Raw genomic sequence first — 20827 nt, 5'->3', positions numbered from 1 at the left:
AGAAAAAGATGCCAATATGTCTAGAACAACCTTTCCATCAGGAGTTGGCACCGTTTTCTACATCTACCAGAAACTACACTATAAGTGATTGCATTTCAATCTCCATCCCATATTAAAATACCCTATTGAAATTAGACCTAATCTATAACTAGGTAACCTACTTCATTACTGGGAGTACCTGAAGATAAATAAACATTATTTATTGCAAGGTCAATACCACACACTTTCCACTTTAATGCTATATATCTACCTTGGGCACTGGATGTTAACTCAAAGAATAAAATGAGTATTTTTTTTTTTTATCAAGGTAATCACCCCTTTCCCCTTTTCAAAGTGATAGAATAATAGGAAAAGTATTCCTCTAGACATCTTCCTTTAATTAGTGATCTGTGCTGTGCTTACGAGTAATGCATCTCCTGTAAACAATCTGAGGTTTAATCTTATGTCATCATCTTCTCTCGGCTGTTCCCATTAGCGGTCGCCACAGCAGATCACCTGTTTCCATTTCTTCCTGTCCTCTGCATCTTGCTCTGTCACACCAACCACCTGCATGTCCTCCCTCACCATATCCATAGCTTCATCCTTAGCATCTTTTTCCCAATAAACTCAGCATCCCTCCTCAGCACATGTCCAAACCAATGTAATCGTGCCTCTCTGGCTTTGTCTCCAAACCTTCCAACCTGGGCTGACCCTCTAATATAGTTATTCCTAACCCTGTCCACCCTCGTCACACCCAGTGCAAATCGTAACATCTTTAATTCTGCCACATCCAGCTCAAACTCCTGCCTTTTTGTCAATGCCACAGTCTCCAACCCATATAACATAGCTGGTCTCACTACCCCCTTGTAGACCTTCCCTTTCACTCTTACAGGTACTCATCTGTCACAAATCACTCCTGACACTCTTCTCCACCCACTCCATCCTGCCTGTACTCTCTTCTTCTCCTCTCTTCCACACTCACCGTTACTCTGAACTATTGACCCCAAGTATTTAAACCCCAAGTATTTAAACTCATTCACCTTCGCCACCTCTACTCCTTGCATTCTCACCATTCCTCTATCCTCCCTCTCATTCACACAGGTTTAATCTTATGTATAAAACAAAAATATTTTCATTCTTCTGCTAAGTGACCAGACCCAGCAGGTTCCACTATAGCACACAAGGAAATCATCCAAAAATGTGGACTACCTTTCTCATAAAAAAGTCTGTCACAACAAAGATGAGAACAAAAGCTGACTGAAAAAACATTTTTGGATATAAACTCTCTTCCCAGCATATAACCCACCAGAACATTTGTAAATGAAGAATACGACAGTAACCAACAAACTAACTCTGGACATTGCCTCAATCATTACAGCAGCATCAGGCAGGGTGTGCATGTATCCTCCCTTGAAGGAAATGCTAAAATAATCTACTTCAGTGGTAACAGTTGACACACATGCTACAAGAGCCAACATCTAATACACTTCCCATCCATTCAACTAATTTATGTTCGACTTGAGTAGAGAAGTACTTTGCTTTATATGGAGTGAAGAACTGTTCCATAAGAGAGGTATTTTCCGTGATACATGCCTATCCCTTCATGTTCTATGTCACAAAAGAGATTGATATCACGAGTGGATTTTTATGCTACCACTGAAACTGCAAATGTGTAATAGGTCTGAGAGGACAGGGACTGTTGGGGGTCTATATTTGAGCAGAGATTGCCTCTTAGTAGCCTGTATGATACTCTGAAGAGAAACAAGGCTTTGAGACTGACTGCATAGCTGTTCTGAATTAGGACCTTGACACTTTTTTTTTTGTTTAAGAGAAAAAGCATTATGGTCACTCTCCAGTTGTGACAAGTATTCTGACAGGTACAGACTGAACGACGCATTATATTCAATGATCAGCCTGATGGGAGCCAAATATAATGGAATGATATAGACTCCATACCATTAGATATAAGCTGTGAGTTTTACGTCATCTGATCAAAGATAATCTGAATGAATAAGAAAGCAGTAACATGACTGAAAACTCATCTGACTGAATCATAATTGATAGAAAACATTCTATACAACGAACACAGTAAAAAAAAAAAATGCAGGTGACAAGCTCCCCTGCCCCGCCACACACACACACACACAGTTATATACAGTAATTCCTTAGCTGCACAAGCCTGGAGGAAAGTAAGAAAGACACCATACATACATATATGCTTGCACACACATGCGCACACACAGTGAATGAGGTACTATGTGATGGTGGTCATTGCCAATCCACACATACTCTTCTAGAATCACATCCCTAATAATTTCTTTGAATCAAAACTGACAGAAAACTGAATTCATGTGATGGTGTCATTTCCGCTCAATCATATTATTTTTTTAAATCAAACGACAGAACCAAGCCATGCAATGAAAAAAAGGATTTCCTTACAATAGTGGATACATGGTGATCAAAGAACAGTTCGCTGTCTACATACTTTCCCAAATCCCTGACTACAGAATCAACTTTCAGGCGTGTGAGATAGCTCCAAGAGAAGTCTTGCATGCTGAAGAATATGACTAGGTTTCTTGACATTTAGTTTTAGTGCATGGTTTTGACACCAGCTGCTTGTTTGGGAAAGTCTTTCTTGGAGGATTTTAGTATCCTCTGGGGAGTTTACGATAGCACCAGGTCTGCAGTCATCTGCACACTTGGACGGTCATAAACCATAACATTTGTTTAGACCTGCAATAACTAAATGCCACAAAGGGGTGCCCCAAGGCCTGAACCCTGGGATATATTGCTAGTGACAAGTCTTTTAAAGCAGGTACAGCCACCCACCTAAATCTCCAGGGTTTGCTCTCTCTCCTTTTTTTTAAAGCACCTTTATTAAATTACCACTTAAGAGATAGGCAAACATACATTAACAGGAAAGAAAACAAATTATTAATATTTTTTCTATTTACATACATTATTAATCACAACTTTTCTTTCTGTGAAGCCATCAGTGCAACATTACATAAAATGCTGAATTTCTGCCTTCCCTTAAACCTAACTCCTCCTCCTGAACATTACCTTGCATGCATCGTTCCCAAAATTTAAATTTCTATGCAATTTGCTCCTTCCCTTTTCTAAAGATCCCTCTTCCAGTTCTTTTATCTCATTTATAATATTCAGTATACAGTTGGTTGACACCAATTCTGTTGGCCGCCAAAAAAGCAGTTACTAAAAAATGGAAATCAAACTAAATCAGGCCTAATGAGTAAAAAACAGCGCACACAGAGCTGGAGAGCAGCTGATGCAGGTAAAAAAGTTAAATGATATCGCCAAGCAGATTTCAAGCACAAAGATTTGTTCCACACAAAAATCCAGGTTATATGCACAAGCTTTTGTCCCTGCTCCGAAGAAGATCCTGACTGAACAGGGACGAAAGCTTGCGCATATAACCTGGATTTTTGTGTGGAATAAATCTTTGTGCTTGAAATCTACTTGATGATATAATTTAACTTTTTTGCCTGGATCACGTGCTCTCCAGCTCCATGTGTGCTGTTTTTTTTACTCATTAGTTTATATTTTGTGGTTTACATCAGGCCTTAGTAACAGCTTTTTTTGGCACCCAACAGAATTAAACTAAATAAGGCCTTACTATGTCGAGGTAATTCAGATCCTGTGTCAGAGCTCAAAAAATCATACAGGTTCATAGGTATATACTAGGTTAATGACCACCAGGGTCTTTATAAGCCTAGCCGTACAACCCAACTCAATTGTGAGTCTACATGGAGGTCTATGTTAGTTAGGAGGTTGTTAAAGGTTTAGTGGGGAGAGGGGTATGTTGGTTGGGGAACACTTACTGTCGGCCTCTATCAGAGACAAGCGAGCCACACCAGGATGACTTTTTGATTTCAGATCTAATGATCAAGGTTATGTTTGAATAGTGTTAGGGATGGACTTTGCTTCACATAGATGGGGAACCTATACCAGAGCGTGGGGATCCTTAATCCTTTGAAACACACATCTGTCTTGACAGCATATTCTATTTATGTCGCAAGCAAAATTTAAATTCTTGGATCTAGTAGTTCGGATGCTGTTAATTTTACGGATGTAAAAAAGGTCAGAAGATGCCCTGTATGGCAGGCATAAAATCGCCTATCTGTAACCACTAGAAGACAGAGTATACAGACAGAACTTTTAAGGCAATCCATATTTGACAGGGTGTTTATACGCTGGATTCTCCTATTAAGAAACCTTTGAGAGCATTCCAGCTGTTGCATATGTCTGGTCAGGTATATGCTGAAGAAGGAATTGTACTTAGTGATGCATCTGATAAGGGCCGAATAAGGTAGCACTATGACTTCCTTGCACCTGGGTGCCATGCCCTTACTTATAAGTTGGGGTGACATCTAATGATTTTCTTACAACCTTAGCCTCATGTTGATCAAAGACCAGATTACTGTCGACACATGTTCTCACAAATCAAAAGACTGGACAGTATGGATATGCAATTTCCTAACTTCTGCAGCCAGCTTGGTGGATATGGTCATCTTGAGACAGTAACTGTCTCACGTTTACTGATAACCACTTAATCCTTAACAAAGCAGATGCAGTATGGGAGAGGTGTACTTGCACAATGACACTGGAGGCTAAACTCTCACATACAAGTCCACATCAGGTTGTTGAAACCATGCACACAACACCCACCTCACATAGTAAACCATATACACACAGACTACCGTGTGCTCAGGCACTTAAAAACAATCTTCCTAAACAAAGACTGCCCAGAGCAAGTGTTGTCAAAGTTATGCCTCGGCAAGCCCAAAGGCACTCAGAAAAAAACACCACACATAACGTCACACTTAGTGGAGCGCCAAAAACCAAGTCCTTAAGGCAGGCAAACAATTCCCAGGACTAATATCATAGGGGACTCCATTGTAAGATGTACATAAGCCTCTCTAACTAGGCTTAACAAGGAGAAGAGAAATGTTATTTGCTAATCTGGAGCTAGAATCCACCAAATCATACACGTACTCAAGTCATTATGCAATAGGTACCACTATGACTCCATCATAGTCCATGTAGGTGTAAATGACCAGAGATGTACCTCCCTGGACTACATGGACAGAGACATCATAGAGCTTTCAGACTACATGTCTCAGGCTGGTTATGAGCCTAGCACTGAGCAGCATATTACCATCGAAGAGGATGATGCCACAATATGAGCAAAAATGACCAATTTCAATGACTGGCTGTCTTCCTGGTTTCATTCAAAGGGGATCCAATATTTTTTCAGCTTGGGAAGGCACAGTTAATAAACCATGTTGCTCCGCTAAGGATGGTCTGCATCTCTTCCCTCTATGCTTTAGAATACTGGATAAATCCACCCTTGTAGTGCTTTTTTTAGGCAATGCCAAACCCACCGACATAGCAAAAATTATCTCAACTGTATCTCACGGAGTTATTGCTCAATGCTAGAAGCCTAAACAAAACTGCACTCCCAAGCCCTCCTCACGCTCAATACAGACATCTGTGCAGTTACCAAGACATGGCTTAAAGCAGCAGGAGAACCTTGGCAGTGCAAGGTTTCAGTGCCTTCCACACTTTTAGACCAGTAGCTGCAGAGACGAGGGCTAAAGGAGGAGATGTCGCAATATACATCAATAACAAGCATACCTCTAGGGTGGTCAAACAGGATGTTGCACTGGAATCCCAACACATGCAGATCACCACAGACAAAATCCCATACCATATCCTAGCCAGCTGCAGGTCACCCTCCATATCCCAAGAAGCTCACAAGGCATACTTGGACCTACTGGAGATGCTTACCATCCAACCTAACACCCTACTCATGGCAGACTTTAAATTATCCCTTGACAGAGTGGGAATCCTACACAACCTCAAATTTGCAGGCACAGAGATTCCTGGACTTCGTAAATACAAACACCCTTGACCAAACAGTGAATACATCCACTAGAGGCTCCAACCTACTGGACCTCATGCTTACAAATATGGGAGAAGACTGTAAACCCTCAATGTCCCATCCTCTCTGATAAGGTCTGATAACAAGCTGTCTCCTTTAAAATCAAAATCAGCTCTGTTATCCCATTAAAACCAGTAACAGTTGGTAAAAAGTAATTTGCTTTGGAATAGTTTCTAAGTGATGGATTGTCAAAATTCAATGCCCTGCGAAACCCAGAGAATACAGCAGCCTATGCTGGATTGCTCTCAAAAATTCTCTACAACCACGTCTATGGCTGTACAGAGGCTGTTACACCTACCAGAAAGTAAACCCAGGACTAGGCCTAGAAACAAACTGCCCTTGTAGCATCCCAAATTAAACAGGATATACAAAAAAAGAAAAAAAATGCAAAAATCAGGAAGGGTAACTCCTCTAGCATCGAAATAAATGGGCAAGTAAGAGTGTTAATTAGATCAAGCAAAGCCAACTCTGAGGTTAAGACAGCCTCACGGGTTTAGGCTGAAGAAGGCCTTATGATTATCTGTGTCAGAAACCTCAAGGGTAGCACATAGCAATGTTCTGAACTGGTGGTTAATGGTGCCACATTCAGAGCCTGGCAATACTGTGAACCTGTCAGCGAACAAATTCAGTTCCAGCTTTACCCCCCCCCCTCATCCCCAACCATACCCTCAAAAGTACCCTCAAACACAACCCCTCCAACTATAACTTGGAAGCATGTACTGGTTGCACTCACTCACTCAAGCCAAGAGCAAGGCCTCAATAGGCCCAGCTAACATCCCAGGACCTCTGGAGTAATTTAACTATGATATTAAAACTGGCTTTGTGCAACATGAATGGAGGACTGCAACAGTCATCCACCTTCATAAGGGAGAACCTACAACAGATCCTGGAATCTACAGACTCATTAATCTGACTAGTCTTATTTGCAAAGCCATGGAAAGAAATATCATGGAAATTATCAACAAAAACATAAGAGACCTCCAGTCACTGGAACCTTCAGAGTTTGGCTATGTCAAAGGAAGGTCATGCTTACCTAAATGGATGAGGGGAAAACTGCATATTACCCACCTAGATCTGGCTAAAGCATCTGATATAATACCCCACTCAAGTATTGTCAACAAACCTACGGAACTAGGTATAAACCTCTTTGTAACACACTAGACAGCTAGTTGGCTCACTGACAGGACCCAAGAGGTTAGAATCTGCAAGGTCATCTCCACAAAGAGGCTGGTCACAAGCAGAGTCTCCCAGGACTCTGTGCGTGTCCTACTCCCCTTTGGCATCTACATCTCAAATGTCAAAGGTCTTTGGCTGACCAAGTTCACAAATGATTGCAAACTGGGAGCAGTCATTGAATCCCCTCAAAATGAGTGCACCCTTCAGGAAGGTCTAATACAGACTGTGCCAAAGCCATGGCTTACAACTCAATACCACGAAATGCATTATAATACCTTTTGGGAAGTCTACCACCCCGGGTAGCTACTTCAGCAATAAAATACCTTTAAAAGTTGAATTGCTAGTCAAGGATCTGGGAACTCATGTAGATAGTAAACTAACCTTTGACCAACATGTGTTCAAGGTGGTAAGAAAATCCTTCCATGTTGCCCAACTAATAAGCAAGGGCATGGCATCTAGGTCCAGGTAGGTCATCATACCACTGTACTTTGCCTTCATTAGACCAATCACAGAGTATGCACCTGACCAGACAAATGCAGCAACTGGAATGTTCACAAAGGTTTCTTACAAAATGAATGCAGGAAGTAAACACAATGTCCTACAATGAGTGAGTTAAAGCCCTCTCTCTTTACTCTGCATCATACAGACTTCAGAGAGGTGATCTTTGCTGGCATACAGGGCATTCCCAGACCCTGTTTTGATGAACCTTTTGCACATTTGCAAAACAAATAGCCTAGTCAAGTTTTCCTGAATGAATAATAATGTCCTATTATTGACAACCAGGCATTCATAAGCTTCCTCTGTCCATAAGGGACATGGGTGTCAGGGCCAGTGTAAATTTCCTATTCCCCATCCACTGGTATAGGCTGCATTTAAACTGTGTAATAGGCAAACTCAGCTTCACATGGATGGGAATTCTGTTCCATAGGAGGGCAGCCTCTGGGAAACATCTGCCTCTCCAGTATGTTCTGTTTAAGTCACAGACAAAATTCAGGTCCCTAGACATTGAAATATGTTGTTTGTGGACGTCTTGTAAGCTAGGCATAGATCACCCCTCAGAAACCTGTAGGAGACCGAGTACAGCAAAAGAGCATTAAAAAGCTCTGCATAAAACAGGTTTGTTACGCCTTCTATTCTTTTTGTAAGGAACCTCTGAGGTCACTCTAGTTGCTGCATATGCCTGGTCAGGTAGATACCAAAGGTTGCACTGTATGCTATAATTGGTCTGATATGGGCAGAGTACAGTGGGATAATGACCTCTTTGGACCTAGATGCCATGTCCTTACTTATAAGTTGTGTAACATAAAAGGATTTCCTCACCACTGTGGCCATGTGGTGGTCGAAGTTAAGGATACTTGTCTACATGTGTACCCAGATCCCTAAGCACTGGGCCAACTCTTAGGAGCATCTTATCAACACGGTACTTAGCCGGGGTGGTTTAGTTCCCAAAGGGGACAATTGTGCATTTCTTAGCATTGAGTTTAACCCCCAGCTTGCAATCATCTGCAAACTTAGTCAGCCATAAACCATCAGCATTTGCTTCCATTTCATTTCAATTAATTCTATTTGTCTGTATATTTTAGCAAGCAGCATACTCTATTGTCTTTCACCTTCACATATGATTAGAATGAACTACTATGTATTAGTTTACTTGACATAGGCTATCCATTTCTCAAAGTGTCTTGCTGCTTGCAGTACATATTGCATTCTTGATCGCTATTTACTTTAGTAACATTCTGCAAATATATTTCAGTCTGATTGTGCTTTACCTATTGTGAGATTCTCTCCCTTATATACAATTCCTTATGAGCTACTGTGAAATGTTTTTGTACAGCTAGGGTTACCACCTGTCTCACTTTGTGAGGGGCAGTCCCTCTTTGGGCAGTTGTGTCCTGCAAAAGAATTGAAAAAATGGCAAATGTCCTGAGATTTTAGGACAAAACTATTTCCTATATTTTCTTTAATAGTTGCATAAAACAGTTATTTTGTATCTGAAACACCTAAATGTTATAAGAAACAGAATAAGCAACTGAAATGCTACAAGAATAAACTTTTATTTTGGCAAAAAAAGTGAAGTTTTGTCCTTTGTATTTGCCGTGGGTATGTTTAGCCCTGCAAAATCTGACATTTCTACAAAAAATGTCCCACTTTGGGCATTTGAAAAGGTGGCAACCCTATGTACAGCCTTTCTCCCCAGATCATTGTAAAATATTTAATCTGTTGCAGGGCTTTCTCCCCTTGGATATAATTACTCAAACTACTGTTTATATGTTTTCAACTCTGTTGTGGAGTTTTCTCCCCAGGTATCTGTTAAAAATGGTCCGATTGTTAATCATGAAAGTCCAACTGAGCCAAAGGACAAAAAATAAAAAATAAATGCAGCAACCAATTAAAAATTGAGTTTACCTACTTGTGTGGTTGCTGTCTTTTTGCAGACAGAACGTGAGTGTGAGCCTTGGGGGGGAGATGACACATTTAAACAAACCACACTTCAAAGAGTGGTGTAGTCACAAACAAATGTGTGGGCTAGAGGAGAGGAGTAACTCAAGGATAAGCTCCTTATGAGGACAGCATGGGAGATGGTAACAAACAGGAAGTAAACCACATGTAGCTAGGATACGGGGGGGAGGGAGGGACTGGGGGACAATTACATATTCACAAGGACCTGTGAAAAGCACAAAGTAATATTCAACAGCAGGGAGATGAGCCCAACAATAAAACAGTGAACGGGGACTACTAGTGACTCTAAGACACAGCAAAATCATTTGGCTCCTCATCTGATGTGAAGGAAAGCACAAAGCACAAGAGAATGATCCGGTAGCATTCCAAGGTAAAAGTCAATGAACTGGGTAATGTGAATGCCTGATAGAAACAGAAGGAAGAAAAGAATTACTCTCTACAAAAAGTTTTGGAAAGTGATATGGGGGCATGTGAGGGGATACAAAAGCAAATTGCGACTCTCACTAGAATACGGCAATCTCTCCAAGACAGGTTGCATTGCTATGAAAAGCAACTTGAAGTAGTTGACCAGACCTCAACTGGGCATTTGATGACAGGGAACAACATGGAGTTAAAAGTGACTGCAGAGGTGGTCAAGGCTCAGCTTGACTGAGCAGAAGACAAAAAAAAGATCTAGAAGATTCGAAAACATTAGATTAAAATAGTCACACTGGCGGAAAAATATAAAGGTGTAGATTAAGTGTGGTCTTAGACACACTGAAAAATATATCACAAAATGAAATAAAAAGGAATGAGCATACTACACTGTGTGGAGAACGGATAGAGAAGGAGGAGGAAGACAGAGACCCATCATTGTCAGACTGCAAACAACTCAACTGAAGGAGAGGAACCTTAAGGCAGTATGGCAGTCAGGAAAGAAATGAATGGTTGGGGAACACAATCTTTTTTTTTTCTTTTTTAAACACTTATCACTTGTGACATAGGCAAATTTACATTTAGATAAAAGTAATCAAATTGTAATAAACATTAACAAACGTACTTCGCATATACTGCTATAGATCATATAACCTAAGCAACATTACATAAATTATTCAATTCCTGCCCCGTTTTTTAAAACAAAAAACATCTTTATTACACCATCACTTATTACATAAACAATAACATATTTATATAAATAAGAAGAAACCACAGACACAATCCTAGTTGCAAGCATTTTAAACCATACTGACAGATTCCCAGTTGCAAACATTACACATCAATTACAGTCTATCCAATCATTTTCAAACATTACATGGCTCATTTAACTCTTTCTTTCTTTTAAACCTCATTCCTACACCCCTGTAGGTATTGCTCCCACAATTCCCATTTTTTCCTATGTAGTTTGCTCCTACCCTTTTCTAAAGATCTCAATTCCAGTTGTTTTATCTGTTACTATATTCACCATTTCTAATATAGTTGGTTTAGATTTTGATTTCCATTTTCTAATAATTGCTTTTTTGGCAGCCACCATAATTAAGACACAGCAAAGTCTTACCATGTTCAGGTAATTCCGATTCTGTATCATAGCTCAAAAAACATCACATCATTTTCACACCAATCTGCCCACCCAGCATCTCAGAAAGTGCATTTTGCAAGGAATCAAAGTCCACCAATGCACCGCATTCCCAGAAAATATGTTCCCAAGTACCTCTTTATTCCCAGTCACATCGCCAACATTTGCTGTCTACCTGAAGAAAAATTCTCTGGAGTCTACTTGGGGAGGGAACAAAATCTTTATTGAAAGAAAAGTACATTCACTTTAGTCATATGTACATAGAAACAGTGAGGATTGTGTTAGCAGATGCTGAACCAGCTAAGTTAAAAGAATCATTCTGCACAGAATGCCCTCGATGCTTACAGACCATAAGCAGCACCTGAGAGATTGCAGAAGCCAGTCAAATTGCAGGACAGGTGAAAGTATGAAAAGAATTCAGCACAGAAAAAAGAAAATGAAGAGGGGTGATAAAGCCTAGAAGGGAGCTCAAGAAAATTATTGTCCCACAATTTAGGAGACAACACTAACCGATAGAAAAGGAGGAGGTTACTGTCAGCTGCCTGTCAGGGTGCCAGTATCTGCCACATAACCCACGTACTCAGGTCACTCCACAACAAGTACAAATATGACTCTGTCATTGTCCATATTGGTGTGAATGACCTGAGATGCACCTCCCTGGACTACATGAAGAGAGACATGGAAGAGCTCTCCAATCTTGTTGCCCAAGCAGGTATGATCCTAGCCCCGAGCAGCATCCTGCCATCGCCCAGAATGATACCGCAGTACAAGGACAAAATACTTCAACAATTGGCTAAGTTTCTGGTGTCATTCTAAGGGGATCCAGTATCTGTCTGTCTGGGATGACAGACCATGATGCTTTGCCAGAGATGGCCTGCACCTGTCAATCCTGGGATTTCAGATACTGGCTAAGGCTCTTGCCACCCCTATAGTGCCTTTTTTAGGCAAGGTTCAAATGACAAATTCACCACCGTAACAGAACAGGCAAGCAAAAACTGAGGGTAATGCTACTCAATGCTAGAAAGTCTAAATCTCAAAATGCACTCACTCGAAGCACTCCTTAAAATGGAGAACATCGATATCTGTGCAGTGACTGAGACCTGGTTCAAGGCTCCAGACAGCACCCCTGCATTACCAGGCTATAACTCATACCACAATTTTGGGCCACCTAACCTGGACCGGAACACCAAAGGCAGAGGTGTGTCCATATTCATTAAGGATATCCACACCTCCAGGCTAGTTGCTCAGAATAATGCATCCAAGGTTATCGAAGTGCAACTAACTGGGCAAAACTGCAATCCAAACTGTAGCTTGCTACAGATCCTCCAAAATGCCCTAGGATTCCCACTCCTCTTTTCTTGATATACTGGAAAATATTAGGATTCAACCAAACACCCTAATAATGGGCAATTTCAACTACCCCACCATTAACTGGGAAAACTACTCATGTACCAACTCCTTTGCTCAATGCTTTCTGGAATTCATAAATTCCAATGCCCTGGATCAACTAATCCACACGCCTACCAGGGGCAACACTATCCTAGACCTAGTTATTACTAACAAGTGTGACCAGTGTTCCACACCTGAAGTCAACTCCTCATTGGTCAGATCCGACCATAAGCTAATCACCCTAGATATCCACATCCCGCCTCCACCCCCCATTAAGGAAACCACGGTAAAAATTTTCTCCAAAGCCAACTTCATGCTTCTTAAGACAAAAGTGGCGAACTTCATGACACCCATGCAGATGGACAATACAGTTACAACTGCTGAATCCTACACAGATGCACTCTAAGTACTTACACGAGTGCATGGATCGTGCTATCCCAAACAGAATAAAGACGCTATCCTCCAAAAAAAGGAAGCCAATCTGGTGGTCCCCTGCTATAAACAAACTTTACAACAGAAGGAAGAAACTGTTGCAAAAGAGAGTAAAATCCCATGAGTGGAGGAGCTCCCTTGGTCAGCCTTGGTAAGAAGCTGAGATCCCTTATAAGATCCTCCAAAGCTAGCTACGAAAACAAAATCGCCACTGATTCTAGGGACAACCACAAAGCATTCTATAGCTATGTGAACAATCTCAATGACAACACCCAGATCTGCTCTGAGTTACAGCACAACGGCATGAAAATTACAAAACCAACTGATATTGCCAACATCCTGGCAGATAGATTCAGTGCTAACTTTACCCCCCTCTCACCCCCTAAAGGGCCCACATCTATACAGGAAGAATGCAGAGTCCCTGTAATCACAACTATGCATGTAAAAGCTGCACTCTCTAAAGCCAAAAACACAGCATCCATGGGACAGGACAACATCCCAGGCTGCGTTTTACACGAACTTCAGAATGAACTGGTTCCCCACCTAAGCACCATGTTCAATAATAACCTCACATCAGGCTTTGTGCCCACTGAATGGCACACAGCAACAGTTATCTCATTCCATAAAGGGGGAGCCACCAATGATCCCAGGAACTATCGCCTTATTAGCCTGACCAGCCTGGTCTGTAAGGCCATGGAACGTATCATCATGGAACTCAAACAAAGACATTGGTAACCTTCAAACTCTGGACCCCACCCAGTGTGGGTTTGTGAAAGGCAGATCATGCCTCCTCAACTTGATCGACTTCTTTGAGACAGTCACCAAAGCCGTAGATGAGGGTAAGGTGGTTCACACAGCCTATCTTGACCTCACCAAGACTTTTGACACCATCCCCCAATTCTGGAATTATAGCTAAACTCACTAAACTAGGTATAAATCCCTACACCACAAGATGGGTTGCCATCTGGCTCACTGACAGAAGCCATACTGTAAAAGTTGCAGACTCCAAATCTGACTTCAAACCAGTGACAAATGAAGTACCACAGGGTTCATTGCTGGGACCTCTCCTGTTTGGTATCAACTTCTCTAAAGTATAGGCTAACACATAAGGCCTTTGGCTAACTAAGTTCACAGATGACTACAAACTAGGAGCCATAGTCAAGTCCCCAACTGATGTGGACATCCTACAGAAGGGCCTCACTGAGACAGAAGCTTGGTGTCAGAGCCATGGCCTCAAGCTCAATGCCAAAAAGTCCATTGTCATCCCCTTTGGTAAAAACTCTCTACCCATGAACTACCACATAGGCAGCAGTCTACTTAACTCCAAATGTGTGATAAGAGACCTTGGGACCCAGGTGGATACTAGTCTCTCCTTTGATAATCACATTGCCACAGTAGTCAGGAAATCCTTCTACCTCATCACAAAAGGGTTCTCATACAGGAAAAATAGGTTATTGTTCCCCTCTATTCGACACTCATTAGACCCACTATAGAGTACAATGCCCCTTTTGGAATGTACCTCACAAGGCATCTGCGGCAGCTGGAAAGGCCACAGAAGTACCTCACAAAGAGGATTACTGGCCTCAAACAGATGCCCTACACAGACAGTCTCAAAAAACTCCAGCTTTACTCTGTAGCACATCGCCTACTTCAAGGTGAACTCTGCCTAACATATAAAGCTATGTCAAACCCAGAGCTGTTGTACATGCTACACCTAAAGAAATCCCAATCCTTCCAAGCTACATGCTCTAGGGACCTAAACCTTGTCACCACAATAAACAGGACATGCTGGAGGGATAGATTCCTGTCCTAGAGACTTCCCATACTTTGGAACAAGCTACTCATCTATGTCAAGCAAAGTTCCTCATTAGCACTCCAAGAAAAATCTTGATGAGTGGATGGGAAATAGAAATACACCCCAGGAATCACTTCTGTGGCTCTGCTTGACAGGGGCACAGGAAAATACCTTTCTTGGGTGGAGTAAGCCAGGAAACCTTGTTGGCTAGGCTTACTTAGGCCGTTGGGCCGATAGCCTAGTACCTACCTATGAACCTATGAAAAAGACCAGATCACACAGAAGACAAGATGGAGAGAAGAGCGATAGCTATCTTAGAATTTGAAGAGTCATTGATAAACATGATGGGCTTGTTTTGTTTTTGTGTGTGTGTGTTGGAAAATGGACAAACGTTCCCACCAAGGACAGCAGTTGGATGCGATTTACACAATTCCCAAATTAACTGCAGGATGTGAGACAGCCTAAACATGACTGGTTGCAACAAGAAATGGGCATAACCATTTGACTGCAAAGTAAGGTAATATCTGAGAAGGGAAATCACAAAAGACCATTAACAAACTGGTTTAAAACCAAAATAAACATATTGCAGACTCAGAGGAAGAATGGATAAAATTTAAGAACTATGTACTGAAAAGAGTAATACAAGAAAAAAGTGATATTAAAACAAAAAGAAAAAATGCAAGATAATACTTCTGTTTCAGTATAAAGAAATGAGCAGGAAAGTTTCCTACAGCTATGTATGAAACTAAGGGGGGGGGATGCTTTGAAATGGAAGCACTAAATAAAGATAACTTTAATAGCTAACATCTTAACCATAATGGTTGATCTACCTTAAATTGGCGAGATTGTTGACTCAAAACATTAAACCTGAAAAGGTGAACGTCCATAACCACGGTACAGCATGGAGTGGAATTTTGTCTTTTCCTAGCTGTAGTGTGACTTTAGAATTGGTATATACAATTAGCAAAGGACAACCCACTACACTGGGGGGGGGGGGGGGATACAAGGCAGCTTGGCCTCCTGCACACAAAAAAAAAAAAAAAAAACCCACATATTTTACACTTCAACATTGTAGTTGATTCGGTGTACTGGGTTTGATGTTTTGGAAGTTTAGTATAGTAACAATGGCAAGCTGAGTATTAAGATAAATATTCTGCACTTGACATTGTAATTAAAAGTGCCAAGGAACAATGCAATGGACAATGAAAAAGGAGGTATGATATGTAGAGAATGCTAGATGGTAAAGAGAGACATATTAATGACAAAGTAGTCTGCTGACAAGTGAAAGGGAATAAGAACAAAGAACAAAAACAGAGGATCTTAGAACTATTAAAGAAGGTTTTAAGACCATCTTTCACAAAGAAAAAAAAAAGAAGGAAGAACAAGGTGAAGATGACACTCCTAGATTAAATGCCCTACAAGGAGGAAGGGTGCTATTTAAGAAAAGAATAAAGGGGAGTAAGGGTTTAATCAGATGGCAGTAAGGTTTGAGTGCTGTTACAAATGTATACTGAGATGGGGAAGGATGTATGGCAGTAAAGATACAAAAAAGGTAGCCTGGAAGTGTAACAAGGGAAATAAAACAATTAAAACAAGGATGTTAAGCAACTATAACATTAGCAGAAATAGGGTAAAAGGAGTGCCAAGGACCAAGGAGTTGTTTGGACTCTACTGAGGGAAATCAAAAATACATATTTGTATACAGTTAATTGCTGTGAGGAAGGAAAAGGTGTGGGTGGGGGATAGTATAACTAGCAATTATATAAAGAGTGCAAACAGAAGGAACAGTTGCATCACTTGGTCATTTTTGAATAGGAAAAATCAGTTAAGAGTTAAAAAAAAAAAAAAATACTAGTTAGAGTGATGGGGAGAGAAGCAATGACAGATCCAAAAACATAACTATTGCTAAGAGCAAATGGAGAAAATAAAGATGGACAAAAAAGGGAAGACCAGTTATAAGGTTAGCAGTGGAAATAAAGGTAACGGAGAAGAAAATAAAAGATAGCAACCTAAAATGTAAATGGTCTGACAAACAGTCAAGTAGTAAAAGGTGGACAGTCATAGTATGGTTAGCCTGAAGGGAACATCCCATTTCTATTACAAGAAAAATACAGTCGTAAAAGGAATGTATGCAACTATAAAATGTGTAAGAAGAAGAAAATAAACATTAATATTAGTCTACCTGCAATGAAATGTAATGTAAAAGCAACATGAAAAATCTTAGCAAAATTGGTAACTTTCCAGAAGACTTTATGCCTAGTGGTTATTGACTAGATTGTAACAGTAGGGCTTATCAGGAAAGTATTCAAAACTGAGAGCCAAAATCAATTCACACTTATTCTGGGCTAACAAGACTCGATTCTTGCCAGCACAGCCATAGGCAAAGGTGCCCTACTTGCTCAACTCAGCTATGGCCTACCTTTATTTGTCACCACTTCAAACAAAAACATAACTGCCCTGCAGCAAACCTTAAATAAAATTTGCCATTTTATTACAAATTCTCCTTGGAATGAACACCACTGCCTCACCACTATTCAGTTCCCTACCGTTCAAAGTACTCCACCGAGACATCCCCATCTCCTCACACAATGAAACTATTTGCAGCCAGCTAATTTGTTGGTGGATCCTCACTACAAATCCTGCCACATAGCTGCACAATTCAGATCACAGCTCTCAGCTGTTGCCCTAAACTGTGGCATTCCCTCAGTCCCTTATGCACTTTCCTACCACCCAAGCCACTCCAAGCTAACAGTTTTTGATTGGTTGACAGTTAAGTATGTGCTTTGCTAACTATTTATATACTTGTCCATTCACAGGCACTGTTTCTTGTTCTGGAGCGTGCTGTGTAAACATCAGTAACACCTTCCTGTAAAATTCCTTGGAAAGTGTAACTATTGATCTACTTCAACTTCTTTGTACCTCTTTTACTTCTCGTTTGTCTACATAGTCATATCTGTTCTATATACTTCTACTACTTGCTGCTTGTTGCAATATATCTGTAACCTGGGCTGAGCCTGCAATCGGTCATTCTGGGATCAGTGCTCTACCCCAGTAATCACTATAAATAAATAAAAAGGGCAGATGTAGAAAAGAGCCCAAGGCAAAGAAGGTCCAGAAAACAAGGGGCAGGACATTTTATTAAAGTGGTAAGATGAAGGGATGTGTGGAAAATCAAAACAGAAGCAAAGGTAGATGGTTTACGTTTTTTTCAGCTAGGTATAAATTCTGTTCTAGGCTCGACTGGAGATCCATTAACAATGAAGAGAGAGAGAGTGGAGAAAGTAGTGCATGACTCAAAAACTATCAGACTATGCACGTGTAAGTAGAACACTTAGGGAGGAAAAGGAATTGCCAGAATATTGCAGGTTAAAAGTTATTTATTGGTAAGAAAGGAGGAGGCAGAATGACTAGAGGGTGAAATGAAGGCATTGCTAGGAACATAAGTTGATTGGACAAGTGAGGAATGTAAAAATGAACTGCAGAAAACAATACAAAGACAAACCAGACTAGACAGCAAGCAAGCAAGGGGGACTAGGAAAGCAATGTTACACAAACTAAATGAGATACAGGGAAAGGGAAGAGTCTAAGGAATGAGTAGAAAGAGAGCGTGAGAGTGAGAGAAAACTTGAGAGAAGAATACAGGGTTGGGAAGATGACAGGACACTAATGAAAAAAGCAGGCTTAGAAAATATTTACTTTGCCAACACGTCTAATGCAACAAAAACTTTAGCAGTGAGGCTGAGAAACCAGGAGGATGAAAATATTTAAACCTAAAGGTGAAGACGGGGGGGGGGGGGCTCACTAGTAGATATTCAAGGAATTTAAAAATACTCTTGAGAAACTGTACACAAATAAGAGGTTAACAGTGAAGAAGTAAATTCAACAGGGTGAGGAGAGTTACACTTACCTTCACTAAAGGAGCAGAGCAGACATGAATTTATGAAACAAAGATGTGGAAAAGATAAAATAAAATGAAAAGGAGGAAGTCACTAGAAAGTGACTGATCGCCAACAGAACTGTGGGGTAGTTAAAGATAGGATTGCAGAGGCACAAGTCAATTTATTTATCAAAATACTGAGCAGAAGGGAATCACCCAGAACATGGAAAGATGCAGTGACAGCTGTAAGGCTGAAGTAAAGGTGAGAGTGAGGTTGTTAACAGAACTGCAATTACAAAGAGGAACACTCGAGGGATGCCACGATCTCCATTATTATTCGCTATCTGTTTAGAACCATTGGCAACAATGATCAGAAAAGCAGAAATTGAAGGGTATTAAAAGGCCAGACAAGCAGCATAAAATTTCATTATACGCCAGTGATATACTTGTTAACACCTGGACACCATGCAGAACACTTAGGTACATTATGGGGTACAATTCACAGTTTTACTAGAGAGACTTGGTACAGGATAAATTTACCTAAAACTCAGGCCACAGCAATTAATATAGAACCGGAAGATTTAGCAGCTACGGTGCAAGAAGGAATATGGAAAAATGGAATTAAATATTTAGGTATATGACTGAAAAACAATTGAAAACAACATATAAGATATTATATGAAAAACAGTCAACAGAAAAATACAACACTGGACAAACTAGAAGGTACAAAATTTGAAACTGTATATATTGCCACAACTGTTGCACCCAGGACAGGCATTTTGAATAAACATTGAGACTTACTTGAGAAAGGTAAAACAAACAATAAGGCAGTATATCTAGGCAAGGGGAAACCACAGATGACATGGGTTGGGGGTTGGAATAATGGGTAATGTGTGTTTACTTCATAGACATGAGGTACAGGATTTGATTCTCACCTTTGGAAGGGACATTGACTAGGCTAAAAATGGTTCACAAGGGCCTAGTACTTATCTATGAACCTATGAAGTAGCAACACTACCAAAAGATAAGGATGGACTTAGAATACTGGAATTAAGTGATCATTTGTTGGCCTGTCAGATGGCCGATATACAAAGCCGACAGTATCAGGAGGGATGGAAACAGATAAAAGAGGTAACAGAACACTTAAAAAGAGGTGAAGAAATATTGGAATTATTGTTAGAATACCCCTTAATAGAAGCAGAGTTGCAGACATTAAGAGAAATGCAGACGGTTGAGAGAATGCTATTTCAGGATGGGGGACCAAAGCAATAGACAGACAGAAATACTACTGGTAGGTGGGCCAAACCAAGGAGTGAGAAACTGAAACACTGCTATGGAGACAGAAAAGGAGGAGGACTAAGGTCAAATACTGACTGTAAATACTTAGGGGAGATGCACTAAAAAGCTGGGGAAAGTTATAAGCAGAATGTCCATTAGCAAGCAGAATGGAGAGTGATTACCATGAGGTAATAGCTAAATGGGAGAAAATAGTAAGGAAGAAAAAAGGAAAAAGTCCGATACTATAGATGAAATTAATAAATGTAGATTAGGAGGAGGATAGGATTGACATAGAAAATATTAGGGGTTGTGAGGATAATGGAAAAAAGATGTGGGAAGGATGAGCAAGTGAAATCCAGGAGGACATATCTGAAAGAGAATGGGAACAGATAGTGAAGATTCTTACCTAGGTATCCACCAATCCAATCAAGGTGGTTTAGAATTTTTGCACGCAAGTGTCTGCACCATTATTTTTACACCTCAACAAGAGTGGCAAGGATGATTCCAGGTGCAAGGGAAAACTGCTGGAGCTAAATGCTCCATGTTACATATATTTTAGGAGGGCCCCTAATTAGAGTTAAAGAGGAGATGCAGCAGTTATTAGGAAGGGTAATAGCTAATGAAGTGAACTTAACTACTAACACATTTTTATTGGGGATGGATAAAAAAATAAATGACAAACCACTTGGAAAGATAATAATGTTAGAAGAAAAAAATACGGATAGCCAGCACACCTGTACTATGATAAAACTCTATAGAGTACAAAACTGAAATACAGTAAATAAGGTAAAAGATGATTCAGTATTTCTGTGTTTATCATACAAAAGTCCTGTATACAAAGCAAGCATATTAGCTTTTATACCATCAGTAACAGTGCATTTCATTTGTGGATAGCATTATTTATTTTATAGTATTTGAACAGACTGG

General features: G+C 40.4%; 1 protein-coding gene across 2 annotated transcripts in view; it reads right to left on the bottom strand.

Moving 5' to 3' along the window:
- RCBTB2 (RCC1 and BTB domain containing protein 2) overlaps window positions 1-20827 on the bottom strand; it is a 1132258-nt gene that overhangs the window by 523399 nt on the left and 588032 nt on the right. The window lies entirely within an intron of this gene.

Source organism: Protopterus annectens, chromosome 5.part1 (genome assembly GCF_019279795.1).
Source record: "Protopterus annectens isolate FY-2018-M chromosome 5.part1, PAN1.0, whole genome shotgun sequence".
In the NCBI taxonomy this organism is placed as follows: Eukaryota; Metazoa; Chordata; order Ceratodontiformes; family Protopteridae; genus Protopterus; species Protopterus annectens.
Note: the sequence above shows the minus strand (reverse complement) of the source record. Positions and strands in the feature narration are given on the sequence as shown.